Source organism: Gallus gallus, unplaced genomic scaffold (assembly GCF_016699485.2).
Source record: "Gallus gallus isolate bGalGal1 unplaced genomic scaffold, bGalGal1.mat.broiler.GRCg7b scaffold_44, whole genome shotgun sequence".
Lineage (NCBI taxonomy): Eukaryota > Metazoa > Chordata > Aves > Galliformes > Phasianidae > Gallus > Gallus gallus.
Genome location: NW_024095996.1, coordinates 365245 through 383542, shown reverse-complemented (window position 1 = coordinate 383542; position 18298 = coordinate 365245). Strand labels below are relative to the sequence as shown.

The 18298-nt window shown below is 48.7% G+C and overlaps 1 long non-coding RNA gene across 2 annotated transcripts; it reads right to left on the bottom strand.

Annotated features, from left to right (window-relative positions):
- Window positions 1–10272: 10272 nt before the first annotated feature.
- On the bottom strand, window positions 10273–15846 carry LOC121108865. Of its 2 annotated transcripts, XR_005843511.1 has the most exons (4): window positions 13308–15825; window positions 12134–12511; window positions 11926–11975; window positions 10273–11056 (listed from the first exon to the last, which is right to left on the bottom strand). It is a non-coding gene; the product is annotated as an uncharacterized LOC121108865 (long non-coding RNA). The 2 variants fall into 2 exon arrangements; XR_006932602.1 differs by lacking the exon at window positions 10273–11056 and having other exon boundaries at window positions 11709–12511; window positions 13308–14434; window positions 15657–15846.
- Between the last annotated feature and the right edge of the window lie 2452 nt (window positions 15847–18298).

The following is an 18298-nucleotide window of genomic DNA, read 5'->3' as shown; positions in this document are numbered from 1 at the left end:
GGTTGGGAAATGGGTGTGGGATTGGGGTTCGGATGTGGGATATGGAATTAGGGCTGTGGGATCGGGATTATGGTGTGGGATTGGAAGGTGGGGTTGGGGTTGGGATAAGGTCTGGGATATGGGATTAGGGATATCGATTGAGATTGGGATGTGGGATTGGGATGTGGGGTATAGGATTCGGGGTGTGGGATTGGGATTTGCATTGGGATGGGGGCTGTGAGGTTGGGGTTGAGGTTGGGGTCGGGATATAGGATTAGTGAATTGGTATTGGCATTCCCATTGGGATGGGGGCTGTGGGACCGGGATGGGGGCTGTTGGCCTGGATGTTGGGTTGGGATCGAGGTTAGGATGTGGGAGATAGGATGAGGGGTGTGGGATTGGGATTTGCATTGGGATGTGGAATGTGGGGCCGGGATGTGGTCTGTTGGGGTGGGATGTGGAATGTGGGGCCGGGTTGGGGGTTGGGATTGAGGTCGGGATGTGGGACGTAAAGAAACGTGCCCTGTTCACAGGTGGGGCGTGTGGTGTTGTGGGGAAGCGGCGCAGATGGAAAGCTGCCGTGTGGAGCCCCACAGGACGAGTTGCAGAGGCCCCTGAAGGAAAAGGAGAAGGAAGGGCATTTGCAGAGGGACAGGCTGTCCCGCTGGCCTTAGGTGTTGCTGAACGGGAGGGGTGGCCAATGCTTTCTCTTTCCACTGCCTCACGGATGGTGGCAAATGCCTTCTGGGGGTGGTTCCAGCAGTGGGAAGAAAACAGCTGGCAGCGGAGGGGTAAACCTCTTTGGGCTGCTGAGCTGTGTGCTGAACCATAAGGAAGGTGGCTGTAAAGGTGTGCCGTGCAGATGTCGTGTGCCCAGCAGTCGGGCCGATGAAGAGCAACAAATGAAGCGCCAGGTGGGTCGAGCTGCCAGAACTGAGGCTTTCTTTATTTGCCCTTGCTTTGCTTTGCTCTGCTCTGCTCTTCTGTTCTTCCTTTTCACCTCTGCTTTGCATTGCTTTGCGTTGCTTTCTGGTTTGCTTTGCTTTGCTTTATTTCCTACTCTGCTTCTTCTCTCTTCTTCCCGTTGCTTTCGTGTTTCCTCTTTTTCAGTTGGTTTTTAACTTGGATGTACTTTGTTGATCTTTTCCTTCAATTTCTCTTTCTGACTGTTTAACTCAGTGCTGTTCTCTGTGTGTTCCTGCTGTGCTTTCAGCCGCCTTTCGCTTTCCCTTTCTTCCTTGGGCCGCCTTTCGCTTATTGTTGTTCGTTCTAAAAGTCTCTCTGTATTTTCTCCTCTTTTCCAGTGGTTTTTCTGTGCTCTGCTTTCAGTTTCCTATTTGTTTTGTAATTGCATTCTTCTTTGCCTTCTTTTCCTTGCCCGTATCCTTGTCCCCTTGCCTGTCTCCTTCCTCTAGCCTTGCCCTTACTTGCTTTGCTTTGCTCTGCCTTCTAATTCTAATTCAGATTTCTGTACTGCTCGTTTTGCTTTGCTTTCCATTGTTTATTTCCTTAATGTGGTTTTCTTCCTTCCAGTTCATTTATTTGCCTTCCTTTTTTTCCTTCCCCTTTCTCTTCTTATCGAATGACTTATCGTTAGTTTCCTTTCCTTTTCAGTCCCTTTTCTTTCTTCTTATTGTTTTTTCTGTTGCTTTGCTTTGCTCTTTGGTTTTCCTTTCATACCTTTGCATTGCATTTTGCATGGCTTCATGGCTTTCTCGCTTTGCTTTGGTTTCCTTTCTTCTTTGCTTGTTTGCTTTTCTTTCCGTGGCTTTGCTTGTATCCTTATGGTCATTATTTTTTTTCTTTGAACAATTTTGGAAGGCAGTTTTTTCTTATTGAATTTCTTTGAATCCATAGCCATCATTGTAAATCCATAGCCATCATTGTAAATCCATAGCCATCATTGTAAATCCATAGCCATCATTGTAAATCCATAGCCATCATTGTAAATCCATAGCCATCATTGTAAATCCATAGCCATCATTGTAAATCCATAGCCATCATTGTAAATCCATAGCCATCATTGTAAATCCATAGCCATCATTGTAAATCCATAGCCATCATTGTAAATCCATAGCCATCATTGTAAATCCATAGCCATCATTGTAAATCCATAGCCATCATTGTAAATCCATAGCCATCATTGTAAATCCATAGCCATCATTGTAAATCCATAGCCATCATTGTAAATCCATAGCCATCATTGTAAATCCATAGCCATCATTGTAAATCCATAGCCATCATTGTAAATCCATAGCCATCATTGTAAATCCATAGCCATCATTGTAAATCCATAGCCATCATTGTAAATCCATAGCCATCATTGTAAATCCATAGCCATCATTGTAAATCCATAGCCATCATTGTAAATCCATAGCCATCATTGTAAATCCATAGCCATCATTGTAAATCCATAGCCATCATTGTAAATCCATAGCCATCATTGTAAATCCATAGCCATCATTGTAAATCCATAGCCATCATTGTAAATCCATAGCCATCATTGTAAATCCATAGCCATCATTGTAAATCCATAGCCATCATTGTAAATCCATAGCCATCATTGTAAATCCATAGCCATCATTGTAAATCCATAGCCATCATTGTAAATCCATAGCCATCATTGTAAATCCATAGCCATCATTGTAAATCCATAGCCATCATTGTAAATCCATAGCCATCATTGTAAATCCATAGCCATCATTGTAAATCCATAGCCATCATTGTAAATCCATAGCCATCATTGTAAATCCATAGCCATCATTGTAAATCCATAGCCATCATTGTAAATCCATAGCCATCATTGTAAATCCATAGCCATCATTGTAAATCCATAGCCATCATTGTAAATCCATAGCCATCATTGTAAATCCATAGCCATCATTGTAAATCCATAGCCATCATTGTAAATCCATAGCCATCATTGTAAATCCATAGCCATCATTGTAAATCCATAGCCATCATTGTAAATCCATAGCCATCATTGTAAATCCATAGCCATCATTGTAAATCCATAGCCATCATTGTAAATCCATAGCCATCATTGTAAATCCATAGCCATCATTGTAAATCCATAGCCATCATTGTAAATCCATAGCCATCATTGTAAATCCATAGCCATCATTGTAAATCCATAGCCATCATTGTAAATCCATAGCCATCATTGTAAATCCATAGCCATCATTGTAAATCCATAGCCATCATTGTAAATCCATAGCCATCATTGTAAATCCATAGCCATCATTGTAAATCCATAGCCATCATTGTAAATCCATAGCCATCATTGTAAATCCATAGCCATCATTGTAAATCCATAGCCATCATTGTAAATCCATAGCCATCATTGTAAATCCATAGCCATCATTGTAAATCCATAGCCATCATTGTAAATCCATAGCCATCATTGTAAATCCATAGCCATCATTGTAAATCCATAGCCATCATTGTAAATCCATAGCCATCATTGTAAATCCATAGCCATCATTGTAAATCCATAGCCATCATTGTAAATCCATAGCCATCATTGTAAATCCATAGCCATCATTGTAAATCCATAGCCATCATTGTAAATCCATAGCCATCATTGTAAATCCATAGCCATCATTGTAAATCCATAGCCATCATTGTAAATCCATAGCCATCATTGTAAATCCATAGCCATCATTGTAAATCCATAGCCATCATTGTAAATCCATAGCCATCATTGTAAATCCATAGCCATCATTGTAAATCCATAGCCATCATTGTAAATCCATAGCCATCATTGTAAATCCATAGCCATCATTGTAAATCCATAGCCATCATTGTAAATCCATAGCCATCATTGTAAATCCATAGCCATCATTGTAAATCCATAGCCATCATTGTAAATCCATAGCCATCATTGTAAATCCATAGCCATCATTGTAAATCCATAGCCATCATTGTAAATCCATAGCCATCATTGTAAATCCATAGCCATCATTGTAAATCCATAGCCATCATTGTAAATCCATAGCCATCATTGTAAATCCATAGCCATCATTGTAAATCCATAGCCATCATTGTAAATCCATAGCCATCATTGTAAATCCATAGCCATCATTGTAAATCCATAGCCATCATTGTAAATCCATAGCCATCATTGTAAATCCATAGCCATCATTGTAAATCCATAGCCATCATTGTAAATCCATAGCCATCATTGTAAATCCATAGCCATCATTGTAAATCCATAGCCATCATTGTAAATCCATAGCCATCATTGTAAATCCATAGCCATCATTGTAAATCCATAGCCATCATTGTAAATCCATAGCCATCATTGTAAATCCATAGCCATCATTGTAAATCCATAGCCATCATTGTAAATCCATAGCCATCATTGTAAATCCATAGCCATCATTGTAAATCCATAGCCATCATTGTAAATCCATAGCCATCATTGTAAATCCATAGCCATCATTGTAAATCCATAGCCATCATTGTAAATCCATAGCCATCATTGTAAATCCATAGCCATCATTGTAAATCCATAGCCATCATTGTAAATCCATAGCCATTGTTTTCTTTTTCTATGTATATTCTTACAACTGTCTACAACTATGGGAACTCTTATACGTCACACTGATGGGTAACCCTTCACACTTATCGCTAACACAAAATGCTCACCATTCAGCACAGCCAGAAAAGGTGAATCTGAAGCCTGATGCCAAAGGGTATCCCTTCATCCTAAAGCCTGCCCTCAAATGGGAAACCCTTAACTCGTAATTGTAATCCAAAAGGGCAACCACGAAACCAATCTGAGAAGGGTACCCCGTAGCTCTTATCCCTTAATCCAGCATGGAGCCCTTTACCCTTCCGTAACGGCATAACCCTTAACCCAAACTGCTGACACTGCAGCGTAACCCCGGTGAGAAGCCGTAAACGCAAAGGCGGTAGCCTGAATGCTTCCCCCTACCCCTTTTAAAAGGGTAACCCTGAGAGCTGCCCCAAACGCAGAACGCTTGACACGTAAGCCTTGAGCGCAAGCCCAGCTGGGAAGCCTTCCCCCTAAAGCCTAGCCCAAAAGGGGAACTCTCAGCTCTCAGCAATCCCACTCCCCGGTCATACTTCACCAGAACCCCGAACGGGATGAGGCTGAGCTTGTCTGCTGCCGGGGCTGCTCTGAGGCCCAGGGCATGGCGAGCGGCTGCTCTGAGCGCAGCTCACAGCTGAGGTGCCTGGACCCAGCTGCCAGCTGTCCTTGGGGAGGGCCCTTTGTCGTCACGGAAGCGCACTGTGACAGCATAAAGGCTCCAGACGTGCTCTGGGTGGCCGCGAGTCGAAGCCTCCAGGCTGTTGTTTCATCAGCTTTTGTGTTGTTGATCGTCTCTTTTGCCATTGCTTCGCTTTCCTCTGTTTCCTTGATCCTTACTTGGTTTGCTTTGCTGCTCCTTTTGCTTTGCTGTCCTTCTGCTACACGTGGAACAGCAGCATACCCCAATCCCGCTGCCATTCAGGGTGATGACGGAGGGTGAAGAACATGTCAGCATGGGTGGTTTCCTCCCACTTACCCTCCCTCTCCTGAAACATGAGCTGCAGAAGGGTATTGTAAATCAAAGTGCCACTGGCAGGCCATTTTTCACCACTTCCCAACGTGTATAACAACCTCCACTGATTACAATGCTCGATTAAAGTTTTCTTGCTCACGGTCCCCCCAGGCTCCCCGGCAATATCTCGCCAATGAGCCGAGATACATCCAAGTGGGTTCGCCTGGGAGCCTCCTTTCTCTGCGCTCCCCCCATATTGAATCTTCTTGATTCTTTCTTGTTCCCAAAGCTCCTCAACTTATCGCCAGTAGATCAGTTAACTCTGATACGTGTTCCTCCTTATAGCTCAGCTCACAACCCCAACAGAAATGCCGGTCTCCTACATTCCACTGTAATTCCTGGATGGCATTACAGCTTAAGCTTCTGACAACGAATCCAGGGTTGCAATTATTCTCAGGGTGTAACAAGCGTCCAATTACTCTCAGATCACACGATGATACCACTCACGCCTTGGGTCCAGTATTTAACATTCCCTTATAGCAGCCGCTTATGAAGTATCCGTTGCTGGGTCATGGAGTCTGCCCACTTGCCCAGGGCACGGGAAGACCGAATTCCCAGGACAAGAGCCAGAACCAATGTCCCCAGCAACAGTAGCACTTGTGTTACAAATGGAATTCCACAAACAATATTTAATACTTTTATTACAGACGCACTTAACAGTTACAAAGATAAGAACAACGACACAGTTCCTATCCGGAAAAGAATGAAAATCGGTTCTGGCATTTGCCCACCCTGTCTGACCAGTCACTTTAAGCTCTTCAGTAACAGTTTGCAGCCGTCTCCCTCGCAGGAGAACGAAACCATGGATCCGACACACTGTTCAGCTTCCATCTTTCCAAAGCTCACACAGCTCACGTTCCCGAGCGCGCTGTGGTCTCTCTCTCGGGATACCTTGCGCGCTTTACCTGTGAGGTTCTCAGGATTTTCGGGATACCCCCCTAAGTGGGACCCCCCTCCCGAGGGCTGTACTCCCCCAGCCATCGCGATCACCCAACCGTTACCTGTGGATCCACCCTCGGGGGGAGCACTCTCGCTCCTTCAACCCTGCGTAGGACGTCTCCTCACGTCTTATGGGGCCCTGTACCTGTAACATACCTGGTCTGTGCCGGAGCTCTTTCCCTGCCCCGCAGTGGATGTGTCAGCCTGGGGAGTCTCCTCCAAAAGAAATTGTTTTCAGGGCGCACCAGAAGCGTCCCCTGGTCTGACCAGCTCTGCGGTCCAGCAAAGAGTTTTCCTGCCTGGCTCGCCAAAACTGACTTGCAGAACAAACCCTATAACCACGCAGTAGTTGTTCAGCCGGTACGATTTATTCGGCCGGCCCGATGCTGGGGGGATAACTCCTTTCTAGCCTGCACACGGATAGCAGGTGAACATCCCTCTTTATAGAGGGAACACCTGCATATTACAATTGACTTCAGTACACTGTTCCACAGGTATTCTTCACACCAAACACCACCCCTAACTATCAGCCCCATATCGTTCCCATTGTTCATGCTCAGCTACTCCTAACAACCTAACGGATTAGCCTTTTATTCATCACCGTCGTCCTCATCCACTCCCTCAGCTCTGGCAGGATTCAAGCACGAAGGAGGCTGACCCTGAGCCAGGGCATGTGGAGCAATTGCTCCCAGCTGCTCGGCCACGAAGGGCAGCAGAGGCCTCCGGAGACGTGTAACTGTGCCATCTCCATGCCTTTGGGCAGGATGCTGCACTTTGCAGCAGCCCACCGCAGCTCTCTGGGAGCTCCCGACATTATGGGGTGTTGTGGGGCCCAATGGAATGGTTATGGGCTCTGTTGGGTGTCTGTGGGGAACTATGAGTCTCTGGGGTGCCCTATGAGCTCTTGTGCAGCTCTCTGGGATCTTATGGGGTAGTACTGGGCTCTGTGGGATGCGCTCTATAGGGTCCTATGGGGTGTCTACGGGGTTCCAAGGTGAGGTTACGGAGCTCTGTTGGGCGGCTATGGGGCTCTCTGGGGGCTCTCTGGGGTCTTATGGGGCTCTATAGCAGAGCTTTCCCTGGGGGCTCTCCAGAAGAAGCGGTGGGCAGAAACTTCCTGAGACAGCAAACTCTTTGGGGGCACTGCTGAATCGCTCAATAGCAAAACCAGCTTGCAGAAGAATTTGGATTATTTGCTCTCCTTTCTCAAAAACATTCTCTGCGGTATCGCCCCACACAGCAATATCATCAGTGTACTGCAGGTGCTCGGGAGCGCCGCCCTGTTCCAATACGGTTTGGATCAACCCATGGCAAACGGTTGGGCTGTGTTTCCATTCCTTGGGCAAACGGTTCCAGGTATACTGAACGCCCCTCCAGGTGAAGGCAAACTGCGGCCTGCATTCTGTGGCCAGAGGAATGGAAAAGAAGGCAGTAGCAATGTCAGTGGTGGCATAGCACTTGGCTGCTTTTGACTCCAGTTCCTACTGGAGTTCTAGCATGTTCGGCACAGCAGCACTCAGTGGGGGTGTGACTTCATTCAGGCCACGGTAGTCTACCGTCAGCCTCCATTCTCCACTGGCTTTACGCACTGGCCGTATGGGGTTGTGGGTTAAAAGGTGAGTGGGTTCTGCTGATCGCTCCCTGACTCTCTATCTAATCAACTTCAGAATGGGGAGCGAGGAATCCCTGTTGGTGCAGTACTGCTGCCTGTGCACTGTTTTTGTGGCAGTCGGCACCTGCTGCTCTTTTACTTGCAGCAGCCCCACAACAGATGGATCTTCTGACAGGCCAGGAAGAAGAGACGGCTGCTTCATGTCGTCTGTATCTCCAGCAGCTATTCCAAAGGCCCATCAATACCCCTTAGGATCCTTGAAATGCCCCCTTCTGAGGCAATCGATATCAAGCATGCATGGAGCCCCTGGGCCAGTCACAATAGGGTGTTTTTGCCAGTCTGTACCAGGGAGGCGTATTTTGGCCTCCAACACAGTCAATTTTTGAGAGCCCCCACTCACTCCACAAATATGGATTGATTCTGTCCCTTCATGACTCGAGGGCATTAGAGTGCACTGTGCACCGCTATCCACCAGTGCCTGATATTTGTGTGGTTCTGATGTGCCGGGCCATCGGATCCACACCGTCCAATAAACTCTATTATCCCTTTCCCCGCCCCGCCTGAGGGCAGGGCCCCTCTGTTCATTACCTGTGGTAACTGGAGCGACTACACCGCTGCGTGATCTGCTTTGTAATTCTCTCACCCGCGCTCGCAGTACAGGAGTGGTTTGGTCATGCCACTTCCTCATGTCTTCTCCACGGTCATGGAGGTAATGCCACAAGGCCATCCACGATGTGATCTTACTAGCGTTCCTTGCTTGAGCAGGAAAGCATTTGCCTTCAGTAGCTGAGATTTTTGATGATACAGGTGAGGAGGAAGGTCCATCAGCTTTCATTAATTGGATTTCCGTTAGTTTGATCAGTCCCTTCATTAGGCCCCTTTGCTTATCCTGATCTTCATCACACATTTCTGATACTACTACGGCTTTGTCACGATGAATCAGTAGAGACACCTGCTCTTGCACTTCATCCAGTCTGTCTGCTACTTGTGAGACGGCTGAAATGGAAGCGTGAGTTGGGGGTAGATGTTGTTCCTAGTTTTGAAGTGTAAGAATTAATTCCAAAACTGGGGGCCTGTTCTGTTGGTCCTCGTATCTGTCAAACATTGCTGCTGGTGTGGGGGCGTATCTTTCTGGTGCTGTTCTGGTGAGATTCCGCCATATATCAGGCATTGTCCTCACTCTCTCAGGATCGTGGTCTTGGCGTGGATCGTTAGGAACAAAATTAGGGTCATACAACATTTCCACCATGGCTATTTTCCTCAAATACTGGATACCTTTTGCAATTGTATCCCACGTTTTCATTACAGGCTTCAGACTATCTTTGTAGGGATACCTTTCCCTCACAGCTATTCACATTGGTTTCCAGAGGGTTGCAGCTCCATCCAAACATCATCTAATCCCTCTGCCATTAGATTTCTCTCTGGCAATGTCTCCTAGTTGGCGGGCTTCGTTACCATCTGGAGACAAGCTACTGGCCCTGCCATGCCAACAGTGAAGCAACCAGGTGACAAGAGTTTTGTTCGAGCGCCATGTCAGCTCCTTCCTTGAGCCTTGGATTTCAGTCATCTTCAGAGGCCGACAAACAGTGGTAATAGAGACTCCGTCTTCATCACTCTCCTTTCCATGTCTCTTAATTTTTCCGGTTGCCTTTCTTGACGATGGTGGCTCTGAGGAGGGCCCCTCGCCTGGACCCTCCTCTACCTCCTCCTCTGCTTCTTTTAGCCGTTCTAGAAGCGAGGACACCTGCGTCCCCTTCTTGCCTTCCACAGGGGCAGCTGACACTGTTACTGGTGTCTCCTGTGATTGATCAGACTTGACTTGGAGATTTCCCCCTTTGGCTTGAACCTCAGCTCGGAAACTCTCTCTCCAGAACAGTATCATATAGAGTGTGGTAGGCACAAGCCAAGCCCCACGTAAGTCGTACCTCCTTAGATCAAATCATACCACATTGTAGGAAATCAGCAGGAGAAATGCGACAACCATAGTAGATGATCAGCAAATCTCGTTTATCCACACATTTATAGTGTGGATAATAGGCTCATACACATTCCTAAAGTGGAGCTCAGGATTGGCTCGCTAGTCACTGTCAACTACGCCTATCTTTGTGCTCTGTGGTTATCTCTCAGCAAACACTCCCTTACAGACTTCTCAAAACACTGTTGCCAGCTTTCTCCATCGGCATCCTGTTTTGTTCCTAGTTCTCATACCTGACCTTGCGCGTAACAAGGTTGCTTAACCAGCTGCACAGTGTCTGCATGGCTTTTCTCAGTCAGCCAGTCATCAATAAATCTCTCCACACCACATTGCATAAAAGTACCAGGCAGGTGTCTCCATCAGGGCCCTTATTTGGCTATATATGAGCACAATTCCACAGCAAGATGTTAACTATAGGCCAATAATTGGCAAAGAACAGGGTGGCTTTTAGTCCCTTACACAGCGCTCCTACAATAAAGGGCAGACTCATAGCTGGTAGCTGCTAAAAGGGAGGGGAAAAAAAAACAAGGAGCCAGTCAGCCCTGGGAGCACAGCTGAAGGCTTTTTCCATTGTCAGAGAGGGGAGATTTAGATGGGACGTCAGGAGGAAATCCTTGACCCTGCCCTCTGCAATGTGCTGCCCAGAGAAGCCATGGATTCCCCATTCCTCGAGGCGTTGGAGACCTGGTTGGATGGGGCCCTGAGCAGCGTGATGGAAAGGGTGGCAGCCCTGTCATCCAACGGCAGGGAGTTGGACTGGGATGGTCTGTAATGTCCGTTCAGACCTCAGCCGTCCTAAAGCTCTATGAGATAACTCTGTCAGAAAGCAAAGCTTGGCAGGCTTTGAGAAGTGCCAGAGGCAAAGGTGAGGGTAGTGAAGCTGTCTGCCTACATACCCATGGTTTTTAGAGTCCAACTGGGCATCCAGGTGGAGCGTTCCACCACCTCCTCGACTGCATCTCTTGGCAGCTGCACAATTTCCTGGCAACAAATAGGGAATGGAGATACAGCAGTATCTGTTATTCTATTATTATTTGAGAGCCAAATAATTGTCATTTTCAGCTCCTGCCTCTTCCCCTCCAGGCAAACCGGTGAGTTCCTGAAGGCAAAGGCAAAGCAAGTCTTGTTCAGCGCTGCCCACCCCGCAGGTCAGAGCTCCAGTGCCATGAGGTGAAGGATTCTGGGGGTTGTGCCCTTCCTTATCCCTCCACCCCTTTCATTCCTTTGCTTTGGCAAGGGCTGCCTTACACCGTCAAGACAGGAAAGGCTGGAGCCCTGGGCACAAGGCAAAGGCATGCAAAGAGCGCACAGCCAGCTGAGGCCACACCACAGAGCCAGCTGCGTGGCAAGGAAGTGTTCTTAGCCCAGACACGGGAGCTCATGCACAGGTCCTGCTGACACCAGCTGGAAGAGAAAGGCATTCGATGGGAGGAAGCACCAGGAGCACGGCATCCAAAGGAGCTTCCCAGGGAACTGCTGGCAGAATGTCCTGCTGCTTCCCAGCAGTTTGCAGAGAACCGCTGCCCAAAGTTGGGCTCTTAAGCCCTCTGCATCCTGCAGAGCATCTGCTGCTTCTTTGTTTGCTTTCCAATCCCCTCCAGGCTCCGCAGTGCCAAGGATTGGTTGAAGGCCCCTTCTTCCCACGTGCCACCGCCTTCAGCCCGAGCTCGGTGGTGGGCACTGGGAAGATGCTTCCACACCGAAGCCCATCCTGCTGCCAAGGCGACCCCCAGCCCGGCTCAAGGGCCCACCCTCTGTCTCAGCAGTGATGAGCCCATGGCCAAACTCCCCCGTCCCCGCGGAGGCAGAAGGGCAGAGCTTTGGCCTCTGCCGCACACCACAGCACTGACCTGCAGGACGTCATTTTTCCAAGCTGCCAATATCCAGAGGAAGGCTCCAGCTGTAGGGGGCCATCAGTCGGGAGAGACAGTTAGTTTGCTCAGACTGCTCTGAGCCCTGCAGCCCCGTTTTCCTCCTCCAGACCCAGCAGGGACACGCTGTGTGGGACAGTCCCGCTCCCCGGCTCTGCTGGGACGGCCCTGGGTGGGGAACACTCACCAGAAAGGACTACTAGAAGCAGGACGGGAGTTCTCCTTCCCCTCTCTTTGGCAGCGTGTTGCCTAAGGGAGAGATCAGATGGTGGTTATCACAGCCCAGCGCTGGGACACGCTCTGCTGGGATCCTTTTAGCCCCATTTGGCTCTGCCCAGAGCAGGAGCAGGGCTGTGCCCACGGAAGGGGACGTTGTGCCACCCAGCTGGAGGAAGCCCGGCAGCACGCAGTGCTTCTGGCTTCCCCTCCCTGCGTTCTGGGCCCTGCTGCACCCACCTGCCCAGATGGGCCGGCATTTTGGCACCTTCACTCCTCTGACAGACACAGGGAACGGCTCGCTCTCCTCCCAGGACACAAGCAGCTCTTGACGTGCGGAAATCAGACCCTATAGCCAGTAAGGATATAGAGCAGGCATGTGTTTATTGGTGACACGCGTACACCCTGGTGCAATGAGGATCGCTCCACCTAACTTGCACACCGTCAGGAGAAATCGTGCTATAGATACAGGTCGAACTAATACATAATCAGTAGTTGACAGGAATTTGGATACATGTTCATTACATTCCCAAGAGCCCATTAGCATGCAGTCCCTCCCCCCTTGGGCGTGCGTAGTAGGTCGTGATGATGAAGGCTCGTAGTCTTCCTCGCAAAGGCTTGTAGTCTTCCTCGCTGCAAACTTCTGACCCCGAAGGGGGGGACATCCTTCGAACTGGTTTCAGCTTGCCCTGTAGCCATCTGATCACCTCCCTGCCAAATGTTTTCCAGCTGTTCTCCAGTCCTTATCCTTATGGCCTTCATCCTCCTTGTTATTCCAGACCTAGTGTCTGTGAAAGTGCTTGGAATCCCTTGTTTCCTAACACTCTGTACATAAACTATCTCTCTTGGCCCCTTATTTCTACTTTGTGAAGCTACTTTCTCTTTTCTTGCTGTGAGGCCCTTCCCTCTATAACTGCAGGGTCCTGTTCTCACTCTTCAATTCCCCCGAGGAAGAGCTGCTTTAACCATTTTAGATTTGGTAGCCAGCTAGTAAGCAATTTCCATAAATCTTCCTTCCAGTTGGTGTCATCCTGACTTGCCCTATGCAAGACTTTTGTCTGTTCCCAACTTTTCCTTAAATCTGTTTCAGTTGTTAAATCCTTATTGATGTAAGCACAGCAACTCTGATTTATTATTGTACATACCCCTCCTTCCTTGGCTGTTAATAGGTCTAATGCCATCCTATTTTGGAGTACTACTTTGGATAAGGAGGATACCTCTTCTTGGATTGCTCGTAATGCACCCATTGTGGCATTCTCTATGATTTCCAGAGTTGCAGAGATATTTACTATAGCTTTTTCTAGATGGGTAACTCCTAGAGCTGGGATAAGGGCTCTCAGAAAGCTGTGGTATCCCTTGTTGTATCTAGCTAGGGGGTTGTATGTACACTTAGTTTGAATCCAAGGGGTCCTCAGGAGTCCCCAAGGGATTTCCTCATGCACCGTGGTCTGGGGTATTATGTATCTTGTAATACAAGTCCCTGTCCAATTTAAAGGTAACGCCTTTCGTGACTGGCCGTCTCCACATAGCCACGAGTATCCATGAGGTAACTTACATGGCCTGGCCATATTTTCCTGATGAGTGAATGATGCTCCCATCTCTACAATTCCAAGTACGTTCTTATTTGAGACCCAGTGTGACTCCTTATCGGTTCTAGGATCACACCCCTCACCTTGGTTCCACCTTCCAGCTTCACTGATCCCTCATACTGCCCCAGAATTTCCATATTCCCCACTACATCCTATGCCTGTCAAGTTCCGTCATCCAACCCCCACCCCACCTTTACCATCAGTTTTTCTGTCTACAAAGGTAGATCTAGTACACTTAATAACGAGTAAATCAAACTTAGGTCCCTTTTGTGGCTGTCTTCTATCCCAAACTTACACTTTCCGTGCTCTACCCAATCTGGAATGGTCCAATTTAGTGCCACTATCCCACAAACTGGCACCTTTCCCTCCCCTCTAGGGAGGGCAGTGCAAATCCAACAAGATTTGGTGAGATCCTGGCCAATTTTCTCAGTTATTTTTACGTAGCTCTTCTCTTGCCAAGCTGTGGCTACTGCTCCAATCATACTGACTATTATCAAACACTTGTACATGCTTTCGCATCCTGATTTTCAGTGGCCCTCTCTCTTCTGCTGTTCACTGTGGTCCTGGTGCTTTCTTCAGGCGGGTATGATGTATCCACGGTGTAAGTCCCTCTACCTTGGCGGTGGTACGGGTGGTCAGGAGAACTTGGTAGGGTCCTCCCCACTTTGCTTCCAGAGGTCAATCTGAGAGAGATTCAACATAAACATAGTCTCCTGGCAATACATCATGCACTGGACCATCTAGGCCTCGTACCCTGGCACCGAATACTGTTCAATTTTCTTTAATTGCTTCGCCAAGCTGACCATATATTCACTCAACACCTTATCCCCAACCTGCATAGAGATTGCCTTTTGGACAGTATAAGGTCGCCCATGAAGAATCTCATATGGGCTTCATCCTTCCTTGGTTTGGGGTTTAGTCTGAATTCTCAGAAGTGCCAAAGGCAGTGCCTGCGGCCAGGGAATCCCAGCCTCTTGGCCAAATTTTACTACCTGTAATTTGATCAGGTGATTCATTTTTCCACCTGTCCGCTTGACTGCGGTCTGTAAGGTGTGTGCAATTGCCAATCAATTCCCAATAACGTGCTTATTTGTTGGACCACCTTGGCAAAAATGTGGGCCTCAATCTGATGAGATTGCTACAGGAACTTCGAACCTTGGAATTAATTCATGTAACAGCATTCTCGTTACTTCCCGAGTCTTATGAGTCCTACAGGGAAATACCTCTGGCCATCCCAAAAAGGTATCAGTTAGTACCAACACACAGCGATACCCCCCTTTTCTTGGGAGTTTCGAGAAATCAATTGGTCATCGTTGCCCTGGAAGGTTCTCTTTCCCAATAGGCCCACTTGAACCCCTTTCCTGGTACTAGGATCGTACTTTGTAATGTCCGTTTGCCCAATACATTTTCTTATCCTCCCTTAGAACCAATTTCCACAGAATACCGAAGGGCAAAACAATGTGTCCATCTGTCATCCTGCTCTCTTCCCTTCTTAATCATTAATTAGATTGCTATCCTCTTAAAAATCTTTTACAGGTTCTGACTCTTGTTCAGAAATTGTAAGTTTACCGTCTGGAATTAAAGCCCTCTTCAACTACCTGTTCTGCCACCTGATCCTCCATCTTATCCCCAGTTTCCTGTACAGTGTTCCCTTTCTGATGTTCTTTACAATTTATAATAGCCACGCTCTTTGGTAGATTTACATCATGCTGTTTTTCCTTGTGTGTGAGCACTCCTTGCTCTTTTCAGGTGGTGCTATGAGCGTGTAGCACCCCAAATACATAATTAGCATCTGTCCATATATTCCAGGCTCCTGTCAAGGCAGCTATTTCAGCCTTCTGAGAGAAAGTCCCCACAGGTAATGGTTGTGCTTCGATTACCTTGTCAGTAGCAGTTACTGCATACCCTGTCTTACGGATTCCTTGTCTCAAAAAACTGCTTCCATCAGTAAGCCAGGTGTCTTCTGCATCTTCAAGGATTTGTCTTTCAGGTCTGACTGGCAGCAGTCCGTCAAGAAGACACCAACTGGGAAGGAGATTTATGGGATTTGCTTACTAGCTGGCTACCAAATCTAAAATGGTTAAAGCAGCTCTTCCTCGGGGGAATTGAAGAGTGAGAACAGGACCCTGCAGTTATAGAGGGAAGGGCCTCACAGCAAGAAAAGAGAAAGTAGCTTCACAAAGTAGAAATAAGGGGCCAAGAGAGATAGTTTATGTACAGAGTGTTAGGAAACAAGGGATTCCAAGCACTTTCACAGGCGCTAGGTCTGGAATAACAAGGAGGATGAAGGCCATAAGGATAAGGACTGGAGAGCAGCTGGAAAACATTTGGCAGGGAGGTGATCAGATGGCTACAGGGCAAGCTGAAACCAGTTCGAAGGATGTCCCCCCCCTTCGGGGTCAGAAGTTTGCAGTGAGGAAGACTACGAGCCTTCATCATCCCGACCTACTACACACATGCAAGAGGGGGAGGGACTGCATGCTAATGGACTCTCGGGAATGTAATGAATATGTATCCGAATTCTTGTCAACTATTGATTATGTATTAGTTCGACCTATATCTATAGCACGACTTCTTCGGACAGTGTGCAAGTTAGGTGGAACGATCCCCCTTGCACCAGGGTGTACGCGCGTCACCAATAGACACATACCTGCTCTATATCCTTACTGGCTCTTGGGTCTGATTTCCGCACGTCAAGAGCTGCTTGTGTCCTGGGAGGAGAGCGAGCCGTTCCCTGTGTCTGTCAGAGGAGTGAAGGTGCCAAAATGCCGGCCCATCTGGGCAGGTGGGTGCAGCAGGGCCCAGAACGCAGGGAGGGGAAGCCAGAAGCACTGCGTGCTGCCGGGCTTCCTCCAGCTGGGTGGCACAACGTCCCCTTCCGTGGGCACAGCCCTGCTCCTGCTCTGGGCAGAGCCAAATGGGGCTAAAAGGATCCCAGCAGAGCGTGTCCCAGCGCTGGGCTGTGATAACCACCATCTGATCTCTCCCTTAGGCAACACGCTGCCAAAGAGAGGGGAAGGAGAACTCCCGTCCTGCTTCTAGTAGTCCTTTCTGGTGAGTGTTCCCCACCCAGGGCCGTCCCAGCAGAGCCGGGGAGCGGGACTGTCCCACACAGCGTGTCCCTGCTGGGTCTGGAGGAGGAAAACGGGGCTGCAGGGCTCAGAGCAGTCTGAGCAAACTAACTGTCTCTCCCGACTGATGGCCCCCTACAGCTGGAGCCTTTCTCTGGATATTGGCAGCTTGGAAAAATGACGTCCTGCAGGTCAGTGCCGTGGTGTGCGGCAGAGGCCAAAGCTCTGCCCTTCTGCCTCCGCGGGGACGGGGGAGTTTGGCCATGGGCTCATCACTGCTGAGACAGAGGGTGGGCCCTTGAGCCGGGCTGGGGGTCGCCTTGGCAGCAGGATGGGCTTCGGTGTGGAAGCATCTTCCCAGTGCCCACCACCGAGCTCGGGCTGAAGGCGGCGGCGCGTGGGAAGAAGGGGCCTTCAACCCATCTGTGGCACTGTGGAGCCTGGAGGGGATGGGAAAGCAAACAAAGAAGCAGCAGATGCTCTGCAGGATGCGGAGGGCTTAAGAGCCCAACTTTGGGCAGCGGTTCTCTGCAAGCTGCTGGGAAGCAGCAGGACATTCTGCCAGCAGTTCCCTGGGAAGCTCCTTTGGATGCCGTGCTCCTGGTGCTTCCTCCCATAGAATGCCTTTCTCTTCCAGCTGGTGTCAGCAGGACCTGTGCATGAGCTCCCGTGTCTGGGCTAAGAACACTTCCTTGCCACGCAGCTGGCTCTGTGGTGTGGCCTCAGCCGGCTGTGCGCTCTTTGCACGCCTTTGCCTTGTGCCCAGGGCTCCAGCCTTTCCCGTCTGGACGGTGTAAGGCAGCCCTTGCCAAAGCAAAGGAATGAAAGGGGTGGGGGGATAAGGAAGGGCACAACCCCCAGAATCCTTCACCTCATGGCACTGGAGCTCTGACCTGCGGGGTGGGCAGCGCTGAACAAGACTTGCTTTGCCTTTGCCTTCAGGAACTCACCGGTTTGCCTGGAGGGGAAGAGGCAGGAGCTGAAAATGACAACTTATTCGGCTCTCAAATAATAATAGAATAACAGATACTGCTGTATCTCCATTCCCTATTTGTTGCCAGGAAATTGTGCAGCTGCCAAGAGATGCAGTCGAGGAGGTGGTGGAACGCTCCACCTGGATGCCCAGTTGGACTCTAAAAACCATGGGTATGTAGGCAGACAGCTTCACTACCCTCACCTTTGCCTCTGGCACTCCTCAAAGCCTGCCAAGCTGTGCTTTCTGTACAGAGTTTTCTCATAGAGCTTTAGGACGGCTGAGGTCTGAACGGACATTACAGACCATCCCAGTCCAACTCCCTGCCGTTGGATGACAGGGCTGCCACCCTTTCCATCACGCTGCTCAGGGCCCCATCCAACCAGGTCTCCAACGCCTCGAGGAATGGGGAATCCATGGCTTCTCTGGGCAGCACATTGCAGTGGGCAGGGTCAAGGATTTCCTCCTGACGTCCCATCTAAATCTCCCCTCTCTGACAATGG